Here is a 9976-nt window from a genome sequence, read left to right as displayed (position 1 = left end):
AAATGAGAAGAATCTTTTAAGGAGAGATCCAAAAGAAGAGCACAAGGTTAGTAGATTTTGAGTTTTTTTTTAGAGTTTTTTTTTTAAATCTAGCATAAAATGAAAAATCTAAAAGAAAAATGCATGAAAATGTTAGATTTAACATCCTAGGGTTAAAATCTACCTAAATATCTTTAAAATGTCAGTTCATATCAAGACATTGAGTAATTCACCTCAGTTTTTGAGTTTTTAGTTGAAAATTGAGGAAAAATGATAAAACTAGGTTTTGTACAGCCTAATTTTGGCCATTTTTCGTCAATTTTTAGTTTGAATTCGTGAAAAATTCTCACAAGAAGTTATGGCCGTTTTAAGATTTCAGCTCAAAATTCAGCGCAAAATAGTGAATCTATGTGTGTTTTTGTGAAAATTCGTGTAAGATTTGAAATCTGATGATAAAATTGGTAGATATAGGTTTAAATAACATGTTTCATCATAAATGTGAATGAAATTCCCATAGATCTAATGTTTGGATGCCTTTTAATGTGAAATTTTAAGAAAAAGCTTGAAAAATGGTGAATCTATACAGTTTTTGTGAGAATTCCTTAAAGATCTTCAAAACTAAAACTAATATGGTTAGATCTAAGCATAATCAGCATGCATTATCATATATTTGTGTCAAATTCCTATAGATCTTGTGTTTGAATGAAGTTTTGATGTGAAATGTCATGAAATTGTGTTGAATTACATGTTGTCTAGATTTTATTTTTAAATTTTTACTAAAATTCGGTTAGATCTAGCGAAAGTAATACACACGGAAGTTGTAGATCTTTCCGAGATCTTCGATTTGACATCTTGCGGGCCTAGTAACAATGAAAATGAAAAAGTTATGCTACTTTTAAGATGTCAGTAAAAAATACTACATTTCCAGATTTGGACTTGATCAGAAATGACCATTTTTCAGCCAGATTCAGCCGAAATTGTCAACGGAGAAAAGTTTATTTGATCAATTTTCTAAAACTTTGTAGTTGAATACTTTTCTTGAAAATATATTTTTGATCATCTGTTTTGCAAAATTAAATCAGAACTTTTGAAAAGCAAAACTTCAGAATTGAAATCTGAAATGTGCTTAGAGATAGTAATTTTTCGTCCCCTTCCGGCGAAAACCGGTCGAAGTACATAACTAATCAAATATTCCCTAATATGTTCCCTACAACCTTTATGTGTATCACTGTTGCTAGTTTTGCCATTTGGATAGTGTAATTTTAAATACAAATCTTTAGCTTACATGTAGAATGCAAATGCGTGCTTTTGATGCTTGATTCATACTAAGCCTAGCGGCGATGAAGGCGTTAGCCCAAGCCCATCTTTAGGGGACTTGCTCGGCCCAAGAAGCGCTCCCCTCTTTTAATTTTAGACTCGCCCAATCTTTAGAAACCCTAAGAATTTGTCCTCTCATTGCAAGGGCAATGAAAGAGTCATCTAGAGCCCAACATTTTAGGAGACAAGCTATGTCTCAGTAGAAAAGTTATTCCCTTTTAGGAGACATGCATGGTCTCACTAGCAATTCATGTATAGGGGACTTAATTAGTCCCATCATTAGAGCACCCCTATTAAGTTAAAGACTAGCTTAGTTTGTTAGTTGCCCTACCCTTGTTTATCATTGGAAGGGCAATGATAAGGTTATTTGGAGCCCTACATAGGAGACATTCAGTGTCTCATTAGAGTTAGTTGTTTCTCCTATAGGAGACATGCTTTGTCTCATTGGTCATAGTTGTCATATCTTTTAGGAGACTTGCCCAGTCTCACAAACATTCCTTTATCTCCTCTTGTTTTAGGAGACATGCCTTGTCTCATTAGCACCCCTCATAGAGTCACCACTTTAGGAGTAAGATCTTTAGTATATGAGTCTGTCCTTAGCTAGAGAGTCAGTTTTTAGCATAGGAGTCAGCCTTTTAGAGTCTGTCCTATCATCATAGGGAGATACGATTCTATCCAACCTTTTATCAAGTCATGGGATTCTGTCCAACCCTTGCAAAGTATAGGATTCTGTCCAACCTTTGCAAATCTTCTGAGCCTGTCATGCCCTTATAGATGTTTAGGAGTCTGTCCATTCCTTTTGTGAGTCTGTCTTTAGATAGGAGTTTCCTTTTTAGCTATAGGGATTCAGCCCTTAGCACTGACACTCTTCCATGCTGTGGATCACAAGGTGCAAACATATGGGTTCCCTTTGGCTAAAAGGGTGAAAACACTTTAAAAATTTAAAAATATTGAAAAACTTTAAAGAACAAAAACACTTGAAAAAATAAAAAATAAAAAATAATAGAAATAAAAAACATTCTCAAAAGTCGAGAGTCATTAGGAGAGTAGTTAGGAAAGTCTGTTTCCAAACTACGTTGGCTTAATCCCCTCTCATGGGGTACGTAGGCAGCTTGAGATCTTTATCTCAGGTCCAGTCAAACTTTAAAAAACAAATAATTTAAATCATTTTAAAAATACAAAATTTTTCAAATGAATCTTTTACACATGTTTTCGAAAAAGATTTTCTTCTAGAGTTAGGAGTCTGTCCTAGATATTTGGGGTGTCTTAGAGTTAGGAGTCTGTCCAGGATATGTTGATGCTTTGTGTGAGTGTCCTTAAAGTTAGGAGGCCTCGAGTCGTGGTCGGTTAGATATGCACTTAGTTAGCCCATTATTTTTCTTAGGACATACAGCCTAGTTACACATAGGATGTAGGGACCACCTACATTAGTTTAGGACTAACTTGCATTAGTTAGGGCATATAAGGAGTCCTAAAAGTTACAATTCACTTGAACTTAAGCAATCGTACAAGAAACTTTAAAAACTAGTCGGGTCTAGTTGATCGAGTCTAGTGTGGTCTAGGCACATTTAGGCATCGTAGCTTAGAATAAGCCACCGAACTACGTTGACTCTGATTCTTCCCGAGGCCGGGATACATAGAGCAGCCGGGATGGTTATCCTGGTCCGAGTCAAACTTCACATTAGAGTCTTAGGGTTTATTGTCTTAGAGTCATAGGGATTTGTAGTCTGGTTTGGATTGCGTTTTTGAGTGTTTTCTCCCTTTTGATATATCTTGTGTGATTTTGGTTGTGTGGCTTGTTGCTCATTATATAGGGACATGCGAGTGTGCTTCTCTCTGACATGTTGAGCAACACTTTCTTTAGATGATTCGTATGCTTAGTTGTAGCTCTTACATGCTTAGCTGTAGCTCTCACATGCTTAGCTGTAGCTCTCACATGCTTAGACGTAGCTCTTTATTACCGATGATTATTATTTTTTGTTATCATCTACTGATGTTTGTTCATTGTGCAGGTTTATCTCTTTAGCTATAGTTGTGCATGTGTACTTTTACCGCTTTCTTAGATGCGTTGCATTAGGATTATATATGATTGATAGAGACTGGTAACAAGGTTATCTGTTATCAGATTGATACTAGTCTTCTACGCCTCTTTATGAGACGGCGGATTCTAGTATTCATTCTAATGACAGATGGTACTGGTACCAACTCTTTTTAGGCATGAATGTTAGACATGATATATGGAGATAGGTAACAGGGTTATCTTATATTGAATAAACATTAGTCTTTTATGCCTCTCTAAGAGACGTTGAATTCTAGTGTTCATTCCAATAACAGATGACACTGATATCAACTCTTCTTAGGACTTGTGTGTTTATTTTTCTTTTACCCATCTCCGAGACATGCATGCTTAGGTAGACATTTTCTCAGGGATATCCATTTCTATTTCACATGATTTTCATCCAAAATTCTTCAAAGTTAATATAAAATGGCAAAAGAGATCAAGTGCTTGCACTTGGGCTGATGGGGTGCTCTTCGGACTTTCCTCATTCGTCACCAGGCACGGACCCAATTATCTCTGGTTTATCCATTGCACAGAGCAGATTTTTGGTTCCGAGGCCGTATTCCACGGATGGCGACTCTGAGTTATTTTAGGTACATCTCGGTTCCGAGCTCGTTCCCGAATCAAGAGGTATCTCATTTACATCGCCACTCATGCAGTGAGGGGCACTCTTTCGAGAATTCCTTGTTAGAGCTCTCCTTCACGTGTGGAGATCTCAGAGGATTGACGGGGATCTTGTATCCTCGCCGATTTCCTCGCGATCGGGGTCCACACCCACTCACTACTCGCTTAACCCGTTACGATCCTTGGAGGATCAGGATTCCGAATTAATAAATTGCACGAACGGATGAGATCCGCTGTATGAGATATATGGATGATTTACACCGTATATATGGTGTAAGTTCTTTAGTGCATATACGGTGTTGTGGACCCCGATCCAAGGACGATGGGGAACGGGTCCCTAACACCCTCTAGATCGTCCAGGTGAAAGGAGAGCTCTGCCAAGGAACTCTCGAAACGGATGCCACCCTCATAGCATAGCACGAGTGACGATATAAAAAGAAAGAGATATATCTTGATCCCGAGCCAAGGCTCGAAACCGAGACATACCTAAAATAAACTCAGAGTCGCCATCCATGGATATGCCATGGAACCCTAAAATCAAATCCTCTGTGCAATGGATAACCAGAAATATATATGGGCTCGTGCCTGATTACGAATGGGGAAAGTCCAAAGAGCGCCCCCAATTCGTCCGAGTGCAATCACTTGGTCTCTTATGCCATTTTCATTAACTCCAGAGAAGTTTGGGTAAAAATCATGTGAAATGGGAACAATCCTCAGGAGTCGTCTACCTAAGCATGCATTTCCTGAGAATACAAATAATAAGCACACATAAAATAAAATGAAAGATGTGTCACCTAAGCACAGTTAGGTTATGAGTGACATGCCTAATGGGTGTCTAAGTTCTGATGTGCAAACACATGCAAGCTATAGCTATAGGTATAGGATCAGTACCAGAAAGTAAGAAAACACATCGAAAAAATATAATAACTACACAACAAATCCTAAGACTCTAAATGATTAGCCCGAGTCTTCGGATGGTCTGGTATTCATCCAAAGAAGCCTACGTATTCCCGCCTCTGCAAGAATCAGAGCCACGTAGTTCTTCGCGCCTATTCTAAACTATGATGCCTAAGACACCTAGACCTCTATCCTAGACTCGATCTAAAAGACCTGACCAGTTATTAAAAGTTCTTGTACGATTATTTAAATTTTAGTGAATTGTGGGTTTTAGGACACCCTATATGCCATAACTAAATGCAGATTAGCCCTAAGTTAATGCAGGTGATTCTTATAACCTATGTGTAACTGGGCTGTATTTTCTAAAGAAAACCAAGCGTGGACTAGCGTATCCTACTCTAGTCATCACTCGGCGATGTGGATCGCCGACTGACCGGACGGAGGCGTTCCTATAACTCTAGGACAGACCCCTAACTCTAAAACAAGCGTACAACAAACGAACAAACAAACAACCTATCAAAAGAAATCCTAACTCCAAAACTCTCTATCTAGGAGAAACTCCTAACTCTAGAGGAAGATCTTTTGAAAACAAGGTTTTAAAGGTTTTTGAAGAAGGTTTAAAATATTATTTACAAAAAAAATTTGATTGGACTTGGGATATAAATCCTGAGTTGCACTACGTACCTCGTGGGAGAGGATCAAGCCAACGTAGTTTGAAACGAACTCTCATAATTACTAATTCTAAAACACTCAACACTTTAGGCTTCTTTAAGGTTTTTTCAAATATTTTTGATGTTTTAAATTTCTAATGTTTTTGAGTTTTATATGTTTTAACATGTTTTTGAATTTTATGGTATTTCAATATTTTTGAATTTTTAAATGTTTTAACATGTTTTTGGATTTTAAGGTATTTCAATATTTTTGAATTTTTATATGTTTTAACATGCTTTTGGATTTTAAATTTCTGATTTCACCCTTTTGGTCAAAGACCAGAGGGAATATACAAAGCAAAACCCTAGGGCCAAACCCTAGAGTCAACAGGGGAAACCCCTAAACCAGGTAAACTAATGAAGAAGGATAACGACAACAATCTAAGATCCCTAACAAGCAAGACTCTAATGAGACTGTGCTAGTCTCTAAAGAAGAAGAAAGACAACAAGACTAAGGAGAAACTCCTAACTAAAAATACTAAAGAAAAAGAGGGAATTGAGTAAAAAACTCTTTAATTCCGCTAGCAAATGATAAATGAGTCAAAGACTCTCTAATAAAAACACCAAAAGAAACAACAAGTCAAAGACTCCCTAATAACACTACCAAGTCAAAGACTCGCTCTAAAAGAGGAGGCCACTCTAACATGAGGCTAGGTAAGCCTCCTAAAGGGAAAACTCTCTATATGAGACAAGGCTTGTCTCTGAACAGGGGTTCTATAAATGAGGCAGAGCATGCCTCCTATATACAAAGGTGGGCTCCGAGGATCCTTATCTTCGCTGGTTCAAAGCCCTCTGCCCCACTTTGCAGCTCCTTAGTATGTCTGCTAATCCTCTCAAGCTTTTCCTACCGTTGTGCGAACTTGTCTCTTGCACTATGCACCTATTGCAGAAACATACCCAACCTTTCTGTACTGAGCTCAGATTTCCTCAGCTGCTCTGAATCTTGGTTTCAATGCCATTGGTTGCTTCATGGAATAACTTTTCTCTCTCTGATTTCTCATCTCTTTTACCGTTCTTAGCAATTTGAGATAAAGCGGATGCGACAGGTGAGACTTCATCAATTTGAATGCCATTCGTCTCAAAATCCCCAACATCTTAGTCATCTGTAATGACAACAGGTGCGTCTAAGAATGGAACTGTTAAAAATGTGCTATCTAGTTGCTGAATAATACTAGATTTAGGAAGAAATTCAGAATGGTCCGTGGTAGTCCCCACTTTTCCTCCTTTAAAACCCTTAGTGATATCACTAAGAATACCAGGCAAAGCACTTTTGTCCGATATGAAGAGAAAATGGCAGCATCAGCAGCTGTGGCAAGAACAGAGCAATCAGCCCACACTTCCAAATCTGGCAAAGACCTTATCTCTATAACTCCAGTGAATGACGCCGTTGTCCCCCTGTAACAAAGATTTTACAAAACACAAGCGCAATGCATCCTCTCAACATAGTAAAAGAAGCATATCTGATAGTTTGTCAGTTGAATATTTAAGTGAATTCGGCTGGAAATTGATAATGAACAGCCATTAGGGTAATCATACAAACAATCAGAACAATAAATTTCAAATTTTCCTGCACTATTGCGATGTCCAACAAATTATTTTGTTGTATCTCATAATGAACGCTCTAAGAATATCAAAGGGAATAAGAACCGCAGTATGTTATGAGTCCAAAATAAAAATGAGATTTCAATCTAAAACTTAGTCCGACATGGAAAAATGCTCGCATCATGCCATTAAACACCAGAGGAACTGCCAAGTCTAAATAAACTAAAGCAATGGACATAGACATATCTCTGTAGTATTTAAATACCTATGCTCGAAGCACTCATTATAGAATAGATAGCACACAAAACTTGTGTCATGAATTTCATCTGAAAGATAAATTCTAAGAAATGGTTAATAAAAAACAATTTCCTACACTCGACTGATTTGATAATTCAACATGATATTATTGCATTTTAACCAAAGATTAGAAACAAGCTGCTTGTCAAAATTTGATGAAATCATGTTAGCATGAAAGAGAAACACTTCACTAGCACCTCCAGAAACTTAAGAATGATGATCACATACGTGATAATTTGAGTCATGACGATTGATATGTAAAACTTAGGTTTTCATGGATGTACAAATCAGGAATAGGAGAGCAATCACAACATAAATTTCTTTAAAGCAAAATACTAATTGTCTTGAATGACATTATCACAATCTTATTCAACACAATTACAAGCTCACATTATCTCTTGCTCATTGTTAGTGTTGAATGTCACAAACAGTGCATACAATCATACAAATCAACTCAACAGAAGCCTTTTGCTTGCACATCAATCTGGTTACGAGAATGATACTTCTTAGTCAAGTCAAGGTTTATATCATATCATAACCATTTACCATGTAAAAGCAAAAGGCTGATCCTCTTAAACTCTAAATCCAACCAGTAACTACCCACGAAAGTATAACATGCTACAGACCTACAAAGTTACCCCGTTGAATCACTCAATTATCCTTTCAGCAGATCAGAATAAACAATGGATCATCCAAACAGCATTACAATTTTTAGATCTATGAGAAATACGATGAAAACAATAGAGCTCAGAAAAGTATACAGATAATGCTCAATGAGTTCACAGATCGTGAATTGAACAATAAAATGGATGAGCTGATTTCACACGCTAACTATTTTCAGGTTTTAATTCAATTACATAAACAAGTATATGCTGTACAAAAAATTATCTGTACTCCCATTAGCTAAGATTTCCCCAAACAAAATACCCCATATTATCTTAATTTTTCACATGCGACTTGTCAGTCACATATAAACTTCTGATCTATGGAATTACCAACACAAAATGATAAAAAATAACTTCAAGATTACCATTAGAGAACAAAGTAGCAAGATCTCAAACATAAAATCAATTTTAAAAAAATAATTACCTCTTCGCTTCCTCTTTCTTTTAGCTTCAAATCTTTCAGATCGGAGAAAGCGATGGTGGAGGTGGAAACACAGAGGAGGTAATCGCCGGTGCCCCGGCAAAGCTTGCCGGAAGAGATGATCGGTCGGATCTCTCTCTCTCTCTCTCTCTCTCTCTCTCTCTCTCTCTTGTCCCAGATTTTTGAAGAGAAAAATAAAAAATCCTTCTTAAATCCTAACTCTAGAACTTATAAAGACAGATCTAAGGGGTAAATGATCAGATCTAAGGGGTATATTACCAGATCTGAAGATTGGAGGAGGAGAAATCGAAAATTAGATCAGATCTCGGGCGAGATCAATCGGAGAAGAAGAACCAGATGATCAGAATTTAACTGGAGCTCCCGCAGATTCGCCAGAAAGAATGGATCGGAGGAAAAATAGAAGAAGAAGATAGGGATTGAGAGAAAGAAATCAAGGCAGGTGATGGTAGACGATTTGGGCAGAGATGGACATAGATCCAAAGCTTCAAATCTGGGAATTGAGGCAAGCAAGGTAGAATATGAAAGAGATGCTAGGGTTTGATCTCCCTTTTTTTTTATTCTCAGATCTGAGATCTCATATCTGAAATTTCTCTCTCTCTCTGCATATGGGTTTCTTAGCTCAGATCTAGACTAGGAGAATCTGAATCACGGTCAATGATCTTAGATATAAGATTTTCTATGAAGGAGATGATGAATAAAAGAACATCAAAGAGGAAAAATGGAAGAATACACTGGCCGGAGCCTCGGTCGGAGCCTGAGCCAGAGAAATGGTCGGAAAAGATGAGTGATCGGAGACAAGGCTTAATTGCCAGATTCCGGCATGGATTATTGGAAAAGATGAAGGAGAACGAGGTATGTGTGGATGAGCTCTCAAAAATTAGTGGCTGGAGCTTCGAGAATTCGCCGGAGAAGATGGATTCTGGCCGGCAAATGATCAGAAAATCTGATCGGAGGTTGGTGGCTCGATTGATCGTCGAGAAGAGGATGAAGGAGATCGGAGCTCGGCCGTAGGCTTGCCGAAGCTAGATCGGAGAAGGAAAACAAATTTGGGTTTCAGATCTGGGTTCTCTCTTCTCTCCCTCTCTCTGGATTTTTTCTACGAAAAATGAACAGTTCCCATCTTTTTTCGTTTGATTTTTTTTTTATACTAACAACCAGGTTGCCGATATTAGCACTACCCATTTGATGGGCGCACAAATTTTGGTTGGCGCGCGGATCAAGCACGGCCCAGACGGGATTATGCACCCCCCTTTTTATATGAAGATGATATATCTGCCTCCTTTTCTCCCACGGACAGCCACCTTTAAAGATGATTCACTCCCCTTTTTAGGCTGTACTGCGCACATTCTCTCGGCTTGTTCACTGAGCAAACGGGCTCGGATCTCAACGAAATTTTACGGATACCTATGGGAGACCTTAAGCTACCCCAGGGTTCAATTTGGGA

This window comes from Tasmannia lanceolata, unplaced genomic scaffold, assembly GCF_043159265.1.
Source record: "Tasmannia lanceolata isolate RefF3 unplaced genomic scaffold, GAP_Taslan_0.1 ptg000016l, whole genome shotgun sequence".
Classification (NCBI taxonomy): domain Eukaryota; kingdom Viridiplantae; phylum Streptophyta; class Magnoliopsida; order Canellales; family Winteraceae; genus Tasmannia; species Tasmannia lanceolata.
Note: the sequence above shows the minus strand (reverse complement) of the source record.